This window comes from Pogoniulus pusillus, chromosome 8, assembly GCF_015220805.1.
Source record: "Pogoniulus pusillus isolate bPogPus1 chromosome 8, bPogPus1.pri, whole genome shotgun sequence".
NCBI lineage: Eukaryota > Metazoa > Chordata > Aves > Piciformes > Lybiidae > Pogoniulus > Pogoniulus pusillus.
In genome coordinates, this window is record NC_087271.1 from 280,396 (window position 1) to 302,896 (window position 22,501).

General features: G+C 44.3%; 1 protein-coding gene across 7 annotated transcripts in view; it reads right to left on the bottom strand.

The window, feature by feature from the left end:
• Positions 1-22,501, bottom strand: part of GLIS1 (GLIS family zinc finger 1) — a 218,341-nt gene that overhangs the window by 193,768 nt on the left and 2,072 nt on the right. The window lies entirely within an intron of this gene.

Here is a 22,501-nt window from a genome sequence, read left to right on the forward strand (position 1 = left end):
GATTTGGCCATGGCCTGCCCGACCTGTTTAGCTTCCTTCAGCAATGCCTTAGCACCATTGGTCTGCATCCTCCACAGCAAGAAGACGCAGAAATACAAACCAAGAATAACCAAAAACAACATGCAAAGAAAAAGCAACATGACAGAGAAGAACAACTGTTCAGGTAAAGCATGACAGGACAGAGCAAGGGAAGTAGTGAAGCTGGGAAAGCCAGTAAGAACCTTTTCAGTAGGAAGCCATGTTGAGAGAAAAATGGAAACTGCAGAGCTTCCTCCCTGACAGCCTGATACCAACACTTTGACTCCAAAGTCTGGCTGTGGACTGAGCAACCCACGCACACCTGCTGGGGGCTGGAATCTGCCGGCCCCTGGGGCAGACACAGCTCCAGGGGGCTGACCCTGCCAGCCCCCTGGGGTGGAACCACGGGCTGTTTTGATAAGGGTAACCTATCTGCACCCTGCACGTGGCTTTGGGCCAATCTGTATTGTCCACTTGTGCCAGCCCCAGGCTGGCTGGATACACCTCCTCTGAGCACTATATAAGACACTGCAATACCCTAATAAAAGCGTACTGATGCATAGAAGCTGCTGTCTCCAGTCATCAGTGCCCCGATCTCGCCTCTCGCCAGCCTCCGGACCCCGACAGGGTACCATTACTAATATAAGTCAAACCACCTTAAATCCCCTTCTCCCTGCCTTTTGTGTTCAGCATCCAGTTTCCCACCTGAACATGCCATCTTCCCAAAAGTGGGAATTTTCCTATTTGACCTAGGCCTGAAGGATTAATTAATTTCTTCAACACCATCCCTCTACTCTCCCTCTTTCTGCCCCTGCCCCAACACTGTGCATCTCTGATTTGTATCAATTCCCACCAAAATCATTACCATTCTTTTCAGTCTCAATTCACTTTTAAGTCTCTGCTCTATTATTTAATCTATTTTTGAAGCCTTTATAATTCTGCTAAATCCTTTTGGATGCAAAATACTAATGTAACAATATTATATAACTTCCAGTGCTATTTTCTGTGCTCTTCATTTTATTCTCTAAAATCTGTAACATACAGTTGGGGAAGGATAGCTGAGATCTCTATAGGGAAACATTTGCCTAAGGTTTTCACTTTCTAGTGGGAGAAAAGGCTTGATCTAAACTCTCGGGTAGGTGGAGATGTGTTAGTGAGCAAGCTGAGACAAAAAAAAAAAGCACTGAATTTCCACTGAGTTTGCTGGAACGCAGGATTGGACTTTGGCTAATAGATTTTCAAAGAGAACTTGTTCTGAGGATGCTAGGAGCTTTAACTCAACTAAACTGAATCACACAACATTTCACTTCCTGTACAGCCTTCTCATTTGGCAAATATTCTTAGTTACCTATCCTGAGAAGTCCAAATGAAAGCAAGCGATAAATATGCTCAGACTTTGCATTCCTTCCTTGTCAAAGCTATTGAAGCATTTTATTCATTTAAACACATGAAACCTGTAATTGTACCATATTTAATATTTTTACCATATTTCATCCCGAAAAGACTTCTTTTAGATTACAACAAAATAGCTTTTAATTTCGCACAAGTCCTTCAGTTATGCTGAAGAGGTTACAAGAAGAAGGTGAATATTGTGCATGTAATGTTACTTTGTTGTCCTAAGAACTACTTCAAACGTTCTTCTGTTTGTATTGAATGGTGCTTCTGAAGGTCTAAGCTGATATGAGGTTCATACGTTTTATAAAGCACCTTAGGAACTCCAGGCTGTCTTCTCATGAAGCCATTTTTCTGCCCTAGACAAGATGCGGCTTTGAGAAGGATCCAAGTCAGCACAGATTCAGCCAGAGAAGGCTAAAAGCTCAGGTGTTAAAATGCTGCACAGGAGCAAAACGTGTCCTTAACTATATCCACAGAGCTGCAACCTTTGCAAATACTCCATGTCTGCACCTGTGCCACTGAAAGCAGCATGCAGGTATCTGCTTTCCCGTTAGATTTCATGGTCAGTTAAGACAAGAAAACAAGTTCACTTCAGTTAAGACAAGAAAACAAGTGTTCCCACTTCCTGTGTTTACCAAAATCCTCTAATTGCTCTCACAGGCAATACTTGGAGGATACCCTTAGGCTGGCATGGAAAGCATGACACAGATCAGTTCCCTGCTAACCTATCACTACGAACCCCATGCAAAGCCCCAGATATCAAGGTAGGGATAAGCAGCTCCACCAGACTCTTGCAATTTACCCAATTTCCACCCGTGTAAGCAGAACTTAGAGTCTGTTTACAAAGCAGTTTTTGGCAGCATCAAAGGCTGCTTGCACAGATCTGCTGCCTGGGAATCCTGACACATAGAGGACGCACGTATGGCCAGCAGTAAAAGCAGCAGGCCAGAAAGGGTCACAAGTTGTTAAGTAGAACTGAACAAATTCACTTGAAAGACCAGAAATACAAGGTAGCCCTGTCACAAACGGAGAAAAACAAACCCCAAACTTTCCAAAGAGCAAAAGCTTATTAATCTCTCTCTGCTCTGCTTCTAAAGTTTTATAACCACATACCTCACTTGTAAATACTCAGCCTAAGACCAGTGTGTCTTGTTCCGTGTAAACTCCCCAATCAATGCTGCCTCCTTTTCTACTAATCCACCCTTTAAAATACATTCTTTTATCAGGTTTTAATGTCTAACATGATTTAATCAAGAACACATGCCTCATAAATATCATCTGTCATGTTCCATTAGTTTCATGTGGAAAAGTACAAGTCAATAAACAAAGGTTGTGCCATAAATCTGCCTTGAACACATTATACCCCAAATAAGAAAATAAAAACATGTGTGTCCTTTGACCTGGATATGCTTAAAATGGAGCTTCAGGTATTGTCTTATGCCTTTAAAAACGTCCAAAGCTTTCACAATTAACTGCGTACCTAAGCAATTGCAATTTACATAACGCTGATAGGGAGTTGCTGATTAAATAAGCACTGGGCCTTTAAGGCACCTGTTAAATAACATCACTGCCTCTGGCTTAAAACTGATACCCTGAGCTGCACAATCAAAACCAGGCCTCTCCACCATACCACTCTGAAATCTCTCACAACTCAGGAGTTAGTGTGGGCAGGAGAAAGGAGAAAAAAGAGAGAGGGAGAAGAGGGAGAAGAGGGAGAAGAGGGAGAAGAGGGAGAAGAGGGAGAAGAGGGAGAAGAGGGAGAAGAGGGAGAAGAGGGAGAAGAGGGAGAAGAGGGAGAAGAGGGAGAAGAGGGAGAAGAGGGAGAAGAGGGAGAAGAGGGAGAAGAGGGAGAAGAGGGAGAAGAGGGAGAAGAGGGAGAAGAGGGAGAAGAGGGAGAAGAGGGAGAAGAGGGAGAAGAGGGAGAAGAGGGAGAAGAGGGAGAAGAGGGAGAAGAGGGAGAAGAGGGAGAAGAGAAGAAAAAAACTCATGCACTGAGTGGCAATGTGGTTGCTGTGAACACCACTGAGTACCAACAGCACAAGATCCCTGCCAGCCCTCTTTGGCCCCTCCTCTTTGATGTTGCTGGGTACCAGTTTGTCATCAGTTCTCTGACTGTCCAAGTACAAAACCGACAAGAGTTTTGGTATTCAAACTGATGATCAGATCTGATGCTTGGTCTTCTCTGGAGACTTTCAAGCCCTGTCTGGATGCGTTCCTGTGTGACCTGAGCTAGATTCCATGGTCCTACTCTGGCAGGGGGGTTGAACTCAATCTCTGGAGGTCTCTTCTGATCCCTAACATCCTGTGATCATCTGGGAATTTTTATATAAGGAAATCCCCAGCCTTTCTAGAACTGTGGGCCACAGACAATGCTCTCAACCTCTCCTGCTTCCTATGGCACAGGGCAACTTGGGACTTTTGGTGTTCTCCACTAACGATCTCAGCATGTTATAGGCTGTTGGGAAGTGCTTTCTGGCCTGTGCATGGTGTGGGATATATGCTCCCTGGACTGAACGATGATTGCCTGCAAATCCAATGAACTGGATTTGATTGTCCGTGTGGCCATTCCCAGTCCCTTGCCCCTACCAAACCAGGGGGCTTTGGCTCAGACACCCTCCCTCACTGCGCAGCTTTCTGCTCTACAGGAGCACGGACAAGAAAGGCCAGTTTTCGCTGGGGACCCTATCTTTTCCCTAGCACCCATCTGTGCAGTATGCTGTCCCTGTTGTGTCCTGGAGGTGACTGACTTGTTAGCAGCTCAGCTGAGCTCTGCTGGAAGCAACAGTCTTTTCCTGAGGTCCCACTCAATTCTGTAGGATCTGGAAAGTGGGGAACAGTTCTGATTCCTGTCTGAAAAACAGGGAAATTGGACTGAAAAGAAAGTCAAATGTTTTCCTGGGATGCATTGTAACATCTGAGGAACAAGAAGCTGACAATTCAATAGTTCCATTTTGAAGCTTTAGAAAGAAAATAAAGAACATGTGATACTGTGATACTGTGACTCGTATGATCACCCAGACATGTCTCCTTCCTGCGGGTCCCGTTTGACCTTGTTGCACAGATGGGCCTAGACTCACAATCACAACAAGAGATCTTATTTTCTGTGCTACTCCTGCCTTTTCCCAGTGTTTCCTCTCCTCCATGTCCAATCCTACCTTCAACTTCTCTCAACCCTTCAGCCACCAACTGACTGGCCAGGATGTGCACACAGATATCCTGGATATCTGTGCACACATCCAGGTGTCTCACCATCATTCATCTCTCAGAAGGAAATAGGTCAAAACATTGTCTCTGCCTGCCCACCTCTGCAGCTGGAGCATTCAGTCCCATGGCAAGGAACTGAAGGCAATGCTGAACAGTTTCATGCCAGTCCCCACACAGAGTTCTCTAGATTTCAGTCTTTTTTCAAATGTTCACCTTGCAGAAGTGAGAGCTGCATGTCTACAATCTAAGCCTACTAGTGTCACTCACTGGTTCCTCCGCCTCTGAGTTTGGAATGAGAGGATAACAGTTAGTCAGGAACCAGCACAGGACAGCACGCCTCATAAAGTTACCAGGCTCTGACGTTCAGTTACCTATATCTCGACGAGTTGTGTCTTGTTAAACAAGCAACCAGAGTTCACCACCTTGTTGCAGAATGCCTCCTGCCCTGGGACTTGTTCCAGCACTAAAACTGTCCAGAGATCACTGTGCCTTACAACACTTCACTGTGCTTACCTGTGTGGGGCACCACGCAGACTTCATCTTCTGTCACCCTCAATTAACTGCCAGTCGGAGGCTGTGCCTGGGACACATTTTCCTATGGGATTCCTCTGGGTCAACAGTCACATCCCAGTGCAGGGCAGCCAAAGCTGTGACTGGGCATTGTGGGAATGGCAAGAGGCCATGTGATGAAAACACAAGAGGAAGATACACAGCAGATACAGGCAAGGGAGAAGGAGCCAAGCAAGCAAACCACAGCTTCAGCCAGAGGTGCTGATGTGGCTGGTGCCTTAAAGAAAGCCACTGAAGTGCCATGACATTCCTGCAGCACTGCTGAGCATCACCACTGAGTTTACCTGAAAATCATCAAAACAGATTTACAGCACCACTGCTGTGAGTCTTTGCCAAGGAAGGGGCTATCAAAGGACTCCCCATTACACACAGGAACTTCCTCACTCTCTTATCACTCACTTGCCAGTACTACCAGACCTGTGGCCCATACTAAAATTCTGAATTGCACAGTACCACAAAACTTAGATGAGCATCACAGCACGCTGACATAGCCCTTCAAAAGTCAAGAGTACAGAGAACCAGTCTAAATAGCTGGGCAGTGACTCAGACCTCCAGAGTGCCTTACAGGACACACTGGGAATACACCAAGTACTTAATTTCCTATGTTAAGTGAGAGGACACTTGATGTTCTTGGTGCCAGACACAGAGTCAGGCTATGGTATGCACTTCCCAAGTGCTTCAGTCCCAAGATACATCTAACCTGGCTGAACACCAGGGCCCTTCGCTGGCAAATGAACAAGTCTCTTCCAAAAATCTGCACTAATTACAGCTGCTCTCGGAGCCCATATAAACATCAGGTTCCAGTTCCCAAGTCTTGTGTTTCCTCTTCTTCCAGTAAAAAAATGTGAAGGGGAAAGCTAGTTTTCTGGGTAAGAAGACACTCTGCATCAGAACAGTCTGATGGAAAAATCCTAACACTTTTAATTCCTTCAGATCTTTCATCTTGCACATCTCAGATGGACTCCTGACTCCGATAGTATCACCTGGCGAGGAGCCAAAGGAGCTCTGCTACTAAACCAGCATGATAAGATCAGCACTGAGTGGAGGAAATGCCAACAAAAATCTCCCACTTTTCCCTGGATTTTCATCCAAACAAACGAGTATGTCACTTCACTTCCCCCTCAACAGTCTCAGGGCCAGCAGGTCAGCTCTGCTGCCCCCCCCGGCTCAGTAACACCAAACTAATGAGAGTAGCAAATGTCCTCCGAGTCACTCTCCCACCCCACTGCTGACTGCGAGGCCTCAGCGCCTTGGTGGACCAGTAGATGACCAGATGGCAGAGCTCTCTAGGCAACTGCCTGCATCGTGTGTGGAACTTGGGAGGGGAAGAATTCAAAATGAATACTCCTGCACCACTCACAGAAGATGCCTTAAAAGGAGACCTAGAAAACGCACGAACTATGCAACATTCAACGCCAGAAGACTGAGCACCAGATCCAGAGAGGTATTTAGGCACTGGAAGCACTGATGTCAACAGCAGTTAGGTGCCTAAGTACCACTCTGGATCAGACATTTAGTGAAGTAAACTGTAAGATTTCATTTTTCAGTGGTTCTACAGTTCCCACCAATTCTTCAGGACCTCTCTTGAGGAGCAAGCCCCTCAAAGGCATGCCTAGGATACCCATCACACATCTGTCTTAACTGAAAACAACCATCTCGTTCTCCAAGGACACCAACTGCACTTGGTAAGTACATGAAAACAGACCAACCACCCTTCACAATATTGCTCCAGTGTCACTGCTTGACTTCCTAGGAGAGATTCCTGTGAATATCTAAGGCACGATCCTGTCTCCAGTATCAGGCTTATGGAGTTGCAATACAGAATCATGGAATGGGTTAGGTTGGAAAGGACCTCAAAGACCATCTAGTCCCAAACCCCTGCCATAGGCAGGGACACCTACCACTAGAACAGGTTGCTAAAGGACTCATCCAACATGGCCTTGAACAGCTCGAAGGAGGGAGCATCTACAACCTCCCTTGGCACCTGTGCCAGTGTCTTACCACCCTCACTGGAAAGAACTTCTTCCTAACATCTAGTTTGAATCTCCCTTCTGCCAGTTTAAACCCATTACTCTTCATCCTGTAATTACCAGACCTTGTCAACAGTCCCTCCCCAGTCCTCCTGGAGCCCCCTTCAGCTACTGGAAGGCCACTATAAGGTCTCCTCGAAGCCTTCTTTTCTCCAGGCTGCAGAGCTCCAACTCTCTCAGACTGTCCTCAGAGCAGAGCATCTTGGTGGCCTTCTCTAGACTGGCTCCAACAGTTCCACATCCTTCTTGTGCTGGGGGCTCCAGAACTGCACCCAGGACTGCAGGTGGGGTCCGAGGAGAGCAGAGCCAAGAGGCAGAATCCCCTCCCTTGCCCTGCTGCCCACACTGCTCTTGCTGCAGCCCAGCACAGGATTGCTCTCTGGGCTGCACTCACACTGCAGGCTCCTGTTGAGCTTTTCATCAACCCAGACTCCCAGGTCCTGTTCCTCAGGGCTGCTCTCAGCCATTCCCCACCCAGCCTGGACTTGTGCCTGGGATTGCACCAACCCTGGTGCAGGACTCATATAGATTCATAGAATCATTTTGGGTATAAGAGACCTTTAAGATCAAGTTCACCCATTGACCCAGCACTGCCCAGTCCACCACTATACCATGTCCCTCAGCACCACATCTACATGTCTTTTAAACCCCTCCAGGGATGGTGACTCCACCCTGAGCAGCCAGTTCCAGGGCTTGGCAAACTTTTTGGTGAATAAGTTTTTCCCTAACACCCAAGCTGAACTTCCACTGGCACAACCTGAGGCCATTCCCTCTTGTCCTGTCTCTATGACAGGAGGCATCTGACAGCTACTGCGCTGCGGACGAATACGTGATGGGCATCAGGTGCTCGTTAAAGCTTATAGATACTTTTAAACTAAGATAGGTAGCACTGAATTCAACTAGTTCTTAACACAAAACAAGAAGGAAAGAAAACTGACAAGAAAACCTGTTCAAAATAGCATAAACCAAGCAACTGATAGGGTTCTGTCACTCATCGTCTATAAAGAAAGTGAACTGCACATGCTAACGGGCAGCTAAGTGCAATCACTTGCTCCATGTAGAAATGTAAATCACTGATACCACTCAAAGCAAAGGGGAAGGAAAAAAAGGCCCTAGCAATGACAGATCAGACTGAAATTGATTTGCCCACTCGCAGAAATCCTGGAATTGTTGGCCCTCGATTTTTCATCCCCACCGCATGGTCACTGCTTTCTTGCCCTGCTGTGGGCTGCTGGATCTCTGCAGTCAGAGCTGGCAACAGACAGGTCCCGCGGTGACAGAGCGAGCAGCGAGCACAGCGGTCACGCCACAGGGTGCGCGGAGCCTGAAGAACAGACACAGACTTGGGTCTGGCCCAGGGACTGACAGAGGGGAAAGGTGTCACCAATATAAATCTCAGGTCAGGGAGCCAAAGAACTCAAGCAGATTTTAGTCACATGGCTATCTCCCGGTTTCCCTTGGCTGCCTCGATCAGCTGAGGCCCAGAGTTGTAAAACCTGCCCACAGCTGCTCTGCTCGCCCCCAAGCTGATGTTTCACACTGAGACTTTATGCAGGCTTGTTTGGGGCTAACAAGGTCCTTATTTTTCTACAATGCAGGAAATAAGGAAACCAGCCATCAATTATTAGAAGCGCAGCAGATCTGAGCCGCGTGGCTGTAAAACAGATTTTTCTTTAATGAAGCTGAGCTGGCACTTGCCAGAAATAACAAGTGCCCAAGACCAAAATGTAAATCAAAATTAAAGGAGAGTTTTCAAAACTTTGAATCATTGGTAGCAACAGACAAGCTCAGAAGGAGGTTGGTATGATTTTGGAATGTCTTAAAAATGTGTGACTAATATGACTTCTAAAGACATTATTTGTGAGGGAGTATTTCAGTCTCCCCACAGAAAGAAAACATGGTGCCCAGGGAGGGCCAGGGTGTTTGCTGCAGGACCCGTGTTAGTATGGCACTGGTACAGTGCTAGGAAGGAGGCTAAGAGCCTTTGCTTGCATTTCAGAAAGCAAGGAAAGAGAAGACGTTCATGCTGAAACCCATCAGTGCTTGGTTAGAGAAGGGAGGGCACAGCAGCCATCCATTCCCACGACTCCGGTTTTAAACCCAGCACTCAGCTTCAGTTGGTCTCAGCCCAGATCCTAGGAGACTGAGGGTTGCATCACAACATCTCTGAACACAGACCAGTCTAGTCTGGGAGGAGTGGTGCTGTTTGCTGAAGAGAGAGACACAACAGGAGGGGGAAAAGGGCGGGTTTAGGGGGCATGCTGGTTGCCAACAGCTGCCTTACCATAATTCATGTCCAAACGGTGCCTGTGCAGTAATGCTCCTCTTTCCACAGCCCACTCCCAACTTTGTCACAGAAGTCAGAATGAGGCCCTAAATTCAGCTTCAGTGTAGATGCTAGGCCCAAGAACTGCAATGCAGGGGGCACACAAAGAAAAAGCAGCAGTGGGTCTGGCAGCAGGCAATGGCCTGGAATCCAATCTTTTACAGATTGCAGGTGGAAGCTGTTGGGATAATGCAACAATTATACCATTGAATGTAATTGTCTATGGTTGAAATGAATCATTTCTTCCTCCAAACCTGGCTCAGCAACTCTAAGTACCAGAGGATTTACCACATCCTTTGCCAAGTTGTGCCAGGGTTAATTATCCTTGTGGTCAAAAAAACAAGTCCTCCCTGTCTGATCTTTCTTGGTTTCTAGCTGTGAGATACTGTTCTGCATTTATCTGCACCCAAAAGAGCCCTTGAGTATATGATACTCTCTCCTCTGGTGCATCTGAATACACCCTGGGGGTGTTCAAGGCCATGCTGAATGAGACCTTGAGCAGCCAAGTCTAGCTGAGAGGTGCCCCTGCCCATGGCAGGGAGGTTGGAGTAGATGATCTCTAAAGTCCCTAGAGTCCAACCTGAGATATTCTATGACCTCCAGAACAGACCAGACTGCCTCTAAATTTCCATTAGTTCATCAGCACCACATATGGGTTAGCAGCTTCCAATTCTTCTTTAAATCTTTTTTCCCACTGCCATTTCAGCAAGTTTGAGCACTAACCTATCTTCCCACAACTGGAGTAATGCTTAACAGAAAGCTAACATCACTTCCCCCTATGCCATCTAATAACAACTTTGATTGCCTCCACTGAAGATTTATTTTCTCATACCAACCCTTCTCAGCATCACTGCTCTCCAGGACACACAGCCACCCACCTATAAAACGTTTATATTCTCCATGCCAAAGTACAGCCTCTCACGTTGGACTGTTAGAAAATATTAATTGTCCAGATTCTGCTCATTGCTTCAGAAATCCATGTCGCATGCCGGTCACTTCCTAATTTCTTTTTATTGTTCCCTTAATCTGAAGCAGCAGACAAACTTTACCTGCAGTGCTCTTCTGTGTTGCTGTCAGGATTTCAGTAGAAACCATTAGATAAAATTGGGAGCAAAACTCAAACCCTCAGGAGCTGTATACAAAATACTATCACTGTACTGTTATTTGGTGTGCAGCTCAATTTCTAGGGATAACTCAGTTTTTACTCCACTCAAAATCTCAGGTTATTATTTCATTATTTATTCTGCCAGGAATGCTGCATGTGACAATTCAAAATACATCCAAGAAGCTTAAGTCTCACCTATCAACACATTTACCTCTGCCAGCCTCACTCTCAGCCTTGTTATGAAATAAAAATAAGCTGGATGAACTCTTTTTAAGAAGCAGAACAGCTTCCTGCAGCTGCTCTGTAAGTGCAGGCTTCCACCACAACACTTCACCAGTTCTAAACAGTCTAAAGTCCACCTGGACTGTAAGGATGTAGATATGACCAACAGCTAAGTGCTGATCATGCTGTAACACTTCAGCACGGTTGGTTCATTTTCACATTTGGAAAATAGGATGCCTTTGCAATGAATAATAATTACTATTATTCAACGTGAGCTTAATTCGATATCAATAAGGCTATTTCCTTCTTCAGGACAATGCCTGGCATTTTCTATCCCCAACAGGCAATTATTTGTTAGCAATGGCACGTCCTCAGCATGTCACAGAACATTTCACAATTGCTTTGCACATAAAAATCAATCATTTTTCATGCCCAGTTACCCCATGAGTGACTCTCCCAACTGCTGCTCTTAGAGCCCTTCACTCAGCCTGGTTTGTATTGTATGCTTCTTGGTGTTTTCTTGACAACCAAATGAGTGGCCGGAGACAGCAACGTTAGGCAAGGAGAGACCTGAACTCTGTTCAGGAAGTCAGAGAGGATAGAAGCCTAGAGTGCTAAGGTTTGAGAGAGCTCTTGTAACTCTTCATACAGTGGGGGCAGTAAAAAGGTCACAGGAAAGATGATCAAGGCCCAAGGAGTTACATCTCATAGGCAGGATTTCCATTCTGCCTGGTTTTAAAACTCATGACCGCTTGGGCACCAGCTGTTAAAAGCTAGCTACATTCCTAGTTAAAATCTTTTCTAGTGTCAAGCCCATGTCATCTCTGTGAAAGAACAAACCAATTCAGGAGAGCCAGGAGGTGCTGAGTGTTAGATGAACTTTGCCAAGTCCTTAGTACCACAGGGGGAACCCAAAGGCACACAAAAAAACAGCCTTATTGATATCAAATTAAGCTCACATTGAATAATAATAATAATTATTATTATTATTATTCATTGCAACAATTCCACTTCAGAAAGGATGCAACAGATTTTCTTCTATCTAGCAGAACAAGACTGGTATCTCTGAGGACGTGGGCACCACACACACAAATTCTAACTTTGACCAGTGGATTTCATGTTTAGAAGGTCCTTACGGCACCTAAATCTGTGTTGCTCATCAAACTAGGACCCTTCATGCTGGAAGCTGTACCAGACCTTCTGGCTTTTCTCTCTAGTGGTAGTTAGCATCATAATTCACTTCTACCTAAATCCTACTTGGTCATGAGACTGTTTTTCACTGAATTTCCTCTCAAGTCTCTTATTATCTGGGCTCTAGAACGGCCTGTCATTTCAGAGTGACTGTGTGCTGCTGAAACACCTATCCCATGTATGAAACATCTTTAGCACCTCTAATGTTTACTGTTCTTAATTTTCAAGTCTCATGGCAACTTCTCCAGCCGCTAATAAAACCTCCGCTGCTGGCATTAATGCTGACCTTTAGCAAGGAAAAGTCCGTAGGCAGGTTAGTCCCATTTTGAGATGCATAGCCTGGGTAGCACTGAAGCACAAGCCTCTGCAAAACACCAGTGTTCTCACCCAGATTTGCCAAACAAACCAGACTAGTGGCCAATACCATCACACAATTGGCCACCACACATTCGGGCTCAAAATCACCATGAATTCCAACGGTTTGCTAGATTTTGGTCCCCTTTATATTTGCTTTCCATGGATAATTTTGCAAGTCCTGTGCACTTGTAAAAATATTTGTGGAAGTGCAAACTCAGAAGCATATAAGCATGGAAGTGGATTTTGATAAAGCAGTTCAAGTATTCACGCTAGTATTCTCTGCCTAACAGCTTCTGATAGGACGCAGCAAAAGAAAGGAGATCTCATATGAATAAAGTGTCCAACAAAAGCTGCCCAAATCACCCGGGCAGCTTCTGAGTACACATTCAAGAGGCCAGAAGCTATTTACACCACTTGCCACACGTCCACACGTTTAGCCCACGAGTCAAACAAGTTACAACCTTTTGCATATATTGAAAACCAGGCCAACAGCAAAGCTACACAAAGTAAAGGACTGAGGCCAGGAGATGAAGAGAGTAGAAAGAAAAAAGTTATTGAGACTCAAAGGTAGAGAAAGAGCAAGTGGGCTCCAGGAGTAAAGATGCCCTTAAATTTCCTACTGCCCATTGGAATCCAAGATGCTGCAATGTGTGGGGATCTTCGTTTTCACAGAACCACTCACTCACATTGTCTGCAGCTATATGACGAGTCAGCAAATCTTATCACATAGTTCAAGAACTCAGAGGAAAAGAATATGAGCCAATTTGTGGTGAGATGGGGAAAAAAGCAGCAGAATTGTTCAAACTAAAAATGTGAGACATCTTTTCCTTTTGCCAAGTGAACCAAGTCCACACCTAGGGGACAAACATCTATGCATTAGGCCTCCAAGGCTTGTGTCTGCCTCTTTTGTACCCACTCTGATGGCATCAGAGCTACAGATCATGGCATCAGGCCAGCTCAGTTTCAGCTGGACATAAACCATCTCCAATGACTTCAAGGAAACTGAACATTACAAGAATCAGATACCCAGAAAGGAAGAATTCCATCTTGGTTTTCTTCTTCAGAAGCGCTGGGAGTCAGTCCCAGCTGCATGCAAAATCTGTTCTGACAGAGTGACAAAGATCTCAGGAACCTTGGAGGAACTACCTGCACCTCAAGCCCAAGGGGCAAATAGTTCATAGGGTAACTTCTGTCTTGAGACCAACAGCTGTAAGAGATTTTTCTATCTGCTGGAAGGCAAGGGCAGCCCTGAAGTTGCTTTCTCCAGCAAACCAGGGGGAAGCTTTTCTTCCCAACAGGTACATTCTTGTTGACCATTTCCAACACAGCTTCCCTGTAATGCAGCCTTCCTTTGCTCACCTCAGCATGGCAAGCACTAAAATAAACAAGTCAATCTGTTCCTCAGCAACCATTCTGCAGCTGGCAGCATAAATGAGATGCCAAGCAGTAAGAAGCCTGACTGAAATGTTCCATTAAACCCCTTCGTCTACCCCAAAGATAACAAAAATGCATTTTGCACTTTTCACCACTCACACTCCAGACTCATCAGCAAAGGCAGGCACCACGTCCCTCACGTAGCAATGACAGAAGCACGGTTCACCTACATGCTGTGCAGAGGGGGTGCAGCCACACGCCAGCAAGTGCCACCCCAGGCAGATACAGCCACCTGTTGCAGCGCAGCATCCTGCCACACCACCAGAGCACATCTCGGACAGCACAGCCACATCACCTGAAACAACAAACCCTGTCCTTCAGCACCCTGACGGTGCACTGGAACAACCTCACCATTTCTGGCTCTAACACTGGCTTGTCTTTCTCCATTACACCCTTGCAGCAGAAACGCCATGAATATTACACAGACTGTCCCAGTTTAGGGCCACAAGCTACCCAGAACCACATAGACTTAGCACAAAATGGTAAGAATTAAGGTACTTGTACCAGTAGTATCATCTCAAATATTTCTATACTTGGCCATGCCAGCTGCTGGCACAATCCTTGTATTACTTTTCCTTCACCATTTTTGCTTCTTTCATGTATGATGGCAGATCACACCAGCTTTAGACCCATGCAAGGTCCTGAGCAGGAAAACAAATTCAAGGCGGTGGTGCTGTGCTGACTTTGGCATTTGAGCTGCTGGGCTGCTTCTGTTTACACTTTGCCCTCTGGGAGAGAGTTTTAACAGTTGGATCTTCTCATCTCTGCCTCAGAAGAGCACAGATCAGGTTTAAAAAACCATGAAGTATTGGCCTCCTGCTGAAGTCAGTGCTGTAACTTGCACAGCTTCAGCAGGAGCAGCAGGGAAAAGCAGGGGTTAGGAAATGGCACGGTAAGTTCCTTTCTGGGATTTTCCCAGAAAATACTGGGAAATAAACCAGTAATTTCCTCTTTTATTTGTTCTCACTTTAACCCTTCTCTGTCCAGCACAGATAGAGGTTGGCAAGTAAGCAGGACTTACGTAAGGAGCAACAGGCAAGAGTTGTTTTGGAGGTGAAATGTGTCCCTCTGAATGCAAAATGCTGCTTTCCTCGAGCAGCCTTCCTGCCCTCCTTGGACTCTCTCTGGTGTCTGCCATCAGGAAGATGTCCCAGCGAAGAGCACAGCACACAGCCATTCTGAGCCACTGATCAGTTGGTCTCCGTGAGGGATGCAGGTTAAATCAAAGCCAGCTGCTTTAGAGGGGGGCGGGCAGCTCCAAAGAATTTAAACAACATAGTAATAAAAAACGCAGTCTAGACCCTCCATATATAAGAAATCTACTCTTGTATTTCAAATAAATAACTCTGAGGTATTTAAGTCTCACGCACAGAAAACAATTTTGTAACTTCTTTTTCTTTTAAAGCCATCCTCTTGCATTGTTGTTCTGCCCTAATAACTCTGAAATGTTACTCATCTCTCCCAGTGAAATATCCTGTTTCACAAGCCCACTCCTAGATATCTGAAACTGCACAGCATTTCTATCTAGCTTTAGGCATCTAGCATTCCAGAGAATTAATATTTAAACTTATTATAAAGGAATGGGGATTGTGTTAAGCATGCAGCATTTAGCAAAACATTTGCATTAATAAACTCTTCTGTTCCTTATTGGAAGCACTTTCAGCATTCTTGAAGCTAAAGAAAAAAGGGTTCGTGCTCCAAAACTGACATATGTATCTCTGTTTTCCTTTTACTACAACCAAGGATTAGAGTGGAAGCTATCAAACATCATTTTTAACAACACATTTAAAATTATGTTATCTTTGCCTAGGAGATTACTGACTGCAGTCTTTGAGCGACTCAACCTCAGTAACTTGTGAAAAAGCACCTAATGACAGCACTCACTTAAAATAATCCTAGATTCTCTACCTGTTCTTGCTTTTATATCTCTTTATTATTGATAATAAAACCCCCTAACCAGTTACAAGATATCATTTCATTGGATATTTTTCCTCTTACATTAGCCTTTGATTTACACCTCAGCTATACTCTCCCAAGCCAGCACATGTAATTTATTTACAGCTTTAGAAGGCAGGCAAAATACATCATCTGCTGTTATACAACCTTCTACTAGGTATTAAAATATCAAACCCCTGGAGACACACTTCATATAGCTCAGCAAGTTCCAAAATAAGCCAAACCAGCAACCCCTTAAGCACTTAAAACAACAATGGGGATCTGTATTCAAAAGTTAGTTTTACAGGATTTGATGATGTCGCCTTAGTGTCATTTCTCCCTCTGGCTAAACATGCGAAAAAACACCTAGGAATGTGTTTGCTTTCCCCTCATTCTAAAACAACCAACAACTCTGTGGTTCTCACAAAGCCCTCTCACTGCCTTGATGACAGAATTAAAAGTAGTTTAAGATGTTTGGTATTCATTTAACCCTTAGAATAAACGTGATCATGTGCACTCGATTACAGTGCCCCTTTACCAATCCACTATGCAAAATAATCACACACAAGTTCAAACAGAGCGATAGAGAAGCCACATATCATCATTAGAGTTATGGGAGAGGGGAGGCGGAGAGGACAAGGAGAAGAGGAGAGACAGAGCTTAAGCACTTTGACTGAGATCAGCCCTGTCATTCCTAACTGCTCAAACCCTGAAAATTACCTGGAACCCACAATATGGATCTATTTCCCACAGCAGCTCTGGCAATGTCTCATTTGTTTTCTAAGTAATTCCCTTTCTACAAATAATCTTAATCATTAACAATCATTTACTATGTCCAAACTAATGACTGTAATAAAAAAAGAAAGACAGAAGTCCTTGTTCCAGGTTACTGGTGAAGCACAGATTCTGAGAACCACAAGTTCCAGCCTGACATTTCACCTACTGGGTGCCAGAAATGTAATAGGAGGAGACAGAAAAAGGGGTTATTCTTTGCCTCTATTCTTCAAAGCCAGTGCAGAAAGGTAGCAGTGCAGCAGCCTAAGCTGATACTGATCTGAATGGAAGAACCAGCCCTTGCTTTTCCTACATGCCCCATTTGAAGGCAATAAAACAGCCTGAGTGGTTTTAACTGGTTGTTCTGTCTGTGTCACTGCAACGCTCCCTGCTCTCCAGAGAAGATAACAGCTGGGCCACATTCAGAAACACATACTTTTGCTATTGTTTGCACGTTTGGAGGGCAAGATTGCACTGTACCACAGTTGGTGAGCACTGCCCTTGCTTTGGAAGGCTCTATTCTTTGAGTTCCAGTAGTGTGCTGGGAAACAAGGGTTGGTGGCTGAGGGAGAGAAAGCAAACAAAACCAACAGTCTATTAAAAGCAGTTTCATGCACTGTGAAATGATTACTAGATTGCATGCCTTGTTCAAGCTTGTTGACACATAATGATAAAAACCTGGAGTGCAAAAAGGAGCGGTTTATATCTCAGTTCCCTCTCCAGCTCTCCTGCCATCAACATCTTCAGCAGTTTGACAATCACTGAACAGCAGAAGGTCACGTTCCTGTCACAGCTCTGAGCATGGAAATGATATTCACTCTCCTACAAATGTCTCCTCATAGTCCATAGGCTATTCCACTTCTCAGATTACAGATGGGTTTAATACCAGCTTGTTATTTGTTCTACAAGCCTTTCCCTCTCCACCCGCTGAAGAACCTCTGTAATACTAGGACTGAAATACTGACCAGGCTTGAGTAAGAGGCAAGACTCTTACTGATATTGTTTAGAGAAAAATGTCCCTCCTTTTCAACACACTAAGCATCTCTGCTTACTGAAAGCAAAAAACAACCCACAGCCCTTTGCTGCCATGAAGGACCATCTCCCAGAAGACATTCACTTCACATTTAGCAGCTTTACTAAATAGAAACCTGAAGCACTTCCAAAACACAGCTTTGGATCTACTAAAAAAATCCTCATCGTACCCCCTCTTTAACAACTTGTGTGTATACAAAGTCGATCTTGGACATACAAATAGCCATTTAGATACAGCTGATCACATAATTTAGACTACTCTAAGTCTAAAGGATTTGGAGTTGATGACTGTAGTTGATTTGTTCTGCCAGGAACACAACAATGCACACACTTCAACACTTGCAAGATTTAGATTTGAAACTTTTTCTTATTATAAAAGAAGAAAGAAAAAGAGATTTTTCTTCTCATCCATTCAGCAGAGTTCTATAATAATCTCCATTTTCATTCCATGTGTTCATGTCACATTTTAAAGCCTGAAGCAATTTCTTTTTCACTTCTCTTCCTTCAAGTAAACTCAAGAAGCTACAAAATCTCTTCCAGAGATATTTCCTGCACTCTCACATTGTCAGTTATTCCATACAATTCTACCCAACAATAAGACAGATACAATATTTATTCTCTGTGGCTTTTCCAATAGCTGCATTTTTTCCCTGAAGCAGTAAGAAGTTTCGTGCTTTTACTGTACAAGTACCAAACATCTTTACATGAGAAGTCAATCACTAAATCTAGTCTGTATTTACTAAACATGCTCTACTGCCAATCCCTAAATAACAAAGAATTGAATTATTAGATCCTCTCCTAAAATAAATGTGTGACAGGTTCATCTTCAGTTCAGCGACTCTGATTTCTGCAACGCAAATCATTAGAACTTCCTTCAGCAGCAAGCAACTGAAAGGTATTTTCTTACTCATGACAAGCGAGCATTTAAACCAGTTTAAGGGAGGAGAGGACAATAAGAATCTATCCCACATGATTTCATGCACACATTCTCCAACCTGTAGTTTCTTTTCTTTTCTCCTCTTACAAAAATAAAGACAAATTAAGGGGAAAAGAACAAACAAACAAAAACCCCAAACTAAACCCAACAACCATGAAATAAAAGGCAGTTCTGTAACTGCATGTTCTATTCAAATAAACTTTTACATTTCTTTTTGTAGTGGAGAGTTCAAATGCATCAAAAGCAGAAAACTTTATTTATCCATCTCTCTATAAAATTCAAGAGTTTAGAGATCATCATACCAGTGAGCCCATTCCCTGACTCCTTATCAGCCCATATAATATTTATCAGTCCCATTTGCTCCAGTTGATAATTCAGGTGAACACAGACAAGGTGTATGAAAGAAAATGGCAGAATTAGGCCCAAGACCAATCGATGCACCTAATAAGTCACACAACCCAAACATATGCTTTTGCTTAAGATCCCAACAGTGCAAGCTGTTACTTATGCAAGGACTGTCCTGCCAACCAAGGGAGCAGCTGCAGGGGGGGTGAAATGGCAAGATTTAACCCTCCTCAGCAGCAGCAAAAGAAAAGGAAAACATTGCAATACATTGGCTGTGTATTTGCTACAGTTTAAAACCCACCCAACCAAACCAACCCAAAATGCACCCAACCCACTTTCTTCTCCCTGCTGGAATAAAAAACTACTCTCAACAAGGAAACACCCAGCCACTGCAACTCGAACAGCTTATTGTTTTGCCCACTGTAAGTTAATATCTGAAGTGGTTACTGCAAAGGTCTGGGCAATTTGGATGATTTCCCAGTGGCACAGCTAACAGGATAAATCTCGTCATTCCTCCTGAGTCATGAACTAGGTACGCCGAATGAAACTGGAAAAGAATGAAAAGGAGAAGTGTTTCCTGGGAACAACCATAACCAGTGGCATTTAGAAACTGAGAGATCTGACACCTTTATAGATTACCCTTTTGTCACAACCAAAACCTTCTTTCTCACCATTATTTTTGTCCTGTCTTCCTCTGACAATGGTAATGTAGTAGCACAGAATCCAACAGAACAGAACCAAACCCACAGACTCCCAGGAAAATACTGTAAAACAAACTTCATACCTTCTGGTACAGTTACTCTACATTGAGCAGAAAACAAATGCCTCCAAGAAGCACTGTCTGGGTGCAAACATTCTGCCTTGTCACACACAAGGAAATCCACACTCAAGAAAAGCGTGGTGTGTATCACAGCCAATTGCATCAGAAGGGGGAGGCTGGGTGAAAACCGGGTGTTGATTTTAAACAGCTTCCAAATGGAACAAAACGTGAAGCACAATCCCAAAATACCGATATTTTTGGTAAATAAACAACAGCTCCAGCCTGCAAAGTTTAGACCCAAATGATCCAGTTCCCAGAAGTAACCCTCACCACCACCCCTCAAGTTTTTATTTGGCTGTTCATGTAAAAAGTGCTCAGGCACGGAAGCATTTTGCAGGATCATAACTTAAACACTGCGAAACAGTGGAGCAACACCACAGAGACGTTACAACAGCAGGATGCTTTTTCTCCCATTGTGATCACTTCAAAGCTGCCCTTTATATTAGTAGGGCAGTGTATCATTTTGACTCGTTCTCTTTTTGAAAGAAGTAAAGGCACGTTTAGGAAAAAAAACAAACTTTTTACAGGCAGCTATAAAAATCAATTTTGTTCTTGTTAAAGAGAGTCTTTTACCCTCCCTACTCGCAGCTTTCAACTATGGATAAACCGAAACCAGGAGGCACATTCCGTAATCTAAGCCAGACTGTATCGAGAATTACTGGGTACATGGTACTCTGAGGCTGGAGAGAGGAGCTGATCTGAAACCAAGTTGTCATCATCTTCCTGCCCTAAACCTTTCACTGGGTAAATCTGAGTATCTCCCTCAATTCCCACTCCTTAGCTACATCTTCTTGTGACACATCCACACACAGCCATCCCTGGTCCTTTATCTTCCTGAGAGAAGCAGAGTTGTCGGGAGATGGTTTACACCTCTCCTTGAAAGATCAGCAGCTCTCCTCCTGTCTGCAGCACAGCTCACTTTGGGCACACAGAGCTATGGATTACAGTTAGATCACAGTGAACAACTGAGTGCCTTCTGTTATGTCTGTGGCACTGGCTAGGATGCACGAGGTGCTGAGCAGTGCCTGGCAGCTGGCGGTATGCAGTGGGAGAACTCCAAAGTGCCCAAGCAGGCATTATGGCACTAGCTGACTCCATACAGGTCATAGGGAGGAGCACAGCTCACAAATTTTAAATCGGACTCCAGCCTGAAATTTTACTTTCCCTGACTTCTGCTGAATATATCTGCAGAGGGAAAACAAAACCAAAGAAACAAATCAAAAAAAGAAAAATCAAAATAAAACACCCCAAAAAATGCCAGTGCTGCTGTCTTTGGAAAAATCCAATGTGACCCATGCTGAGGAAATGAACCCCATCCTGCCCATGGATACCCCCTACTTACTCCCATGACTCAAGTCACCCATACGCTGAAGCAACAACGAAGTAACACCCCATGAAACAAAAACCAGCAACAAACACCATTTTGTTCCTCAGCGGTGAAAAGGGGAAACCAATCAATCGGGAAAGATGAAGTAGCAGCCTCCTCCCATATCCACCTATGTCTACTCCAGAAGTCCCAAGTGAATGGAAAGTGCACTTTTCTTCTTTCGCTCTCTACACCCCAGCCCTGTGCACTAGCCACAAGAGGAACATGCATGAAAGCAGGATTCAATAGCTCAAAAGGAAAAAAGAGGGGGAGAAAGGCAAGGTGCTTCACAAGTCTCCTTGGATAGGGCAACAAGGACAATGCACTGGTAGGATTTTAAATAGGTACAAACCCTAGTCAAGTGGCACCAACTTCACTCACGAGACCACAAGAGACTTGAACATCTCCTGAGTCCCTTCTACAGGCAGCAGCGGCAGCAGCACTTTATGAATCCTCCTCCACCTCCTCTCTCCAAACCCGGTTCTGCGTAACAAACCTTCATTTCATTCTTGCCAAACATTAACAAGGAGAGAGAATTGCATCATTAACAAAAAGAAAAATAAAAAAGGTAATTTATAACCTGTTACTCCACCCTGTCTGCATTCACTGGTGATGAACAAACACATCTCAGTTTGCAGGACAGACCTCGCACAGACCGAGGTGTTCATTAACATAACTTTGTGGCACTGCTGGAAGGTGCCATCACCCTAGGTAACAAGCTCACAAAACAACACGTTCCTAGTTCAAGTACACACTTTTATTTCTCAGAAGAATGGACAGAGAGAGATGCACTGAAAAAAATCCTACTGGCAGTAAGATAACAGCATGTCCCCCTCTAAAAGAGAGAACGGGAAAGGACTGAGAAAAACCTTTCTAACGTGACAGAAAATGCTGCTTTAATGCTAATAACCTTAGCTGTATGTCTCCAAAAGTGGCTTTTGAGTATAGAGGAACATCTGAATTCCCTCTGCATCCATCCTGCACTACCTTAGAAAGACTACTTTAAAACTGACCTTTGACTAACAAACTCCTGCTCAATTAACAAGGTCTAGCTTTAGACGAGTAACTAACCAATCGTAATGGGCAATTCCAAACCTAACTTCAGTGCCATTCCTTTAACAATGGATAAACGAAAATTGGGCATCTGATAACTAGCAAAATTTGACCTTGCCTCTCAGGCACCAAGAGCCCCAAGTCAGAGGATTCACTACCTGAATCCAGCATTTTTAACACCTCCTTGCAATACAAACTACAAATCCAAGCAACTGTGGTGAAAGTGCTGAACAAGAAGCAGGCATTTCTTGTCAGTCAGGCATACTTATAAATAAATACCCCACACGCAGGCTCAGGCACGGGACAGACTAACTCCAGTGTTCAGCACTATCCTCAAAACAACCACCTCTGAGAAGCGACCAAAGCCCAGCCAACAGCAGTTGCTCA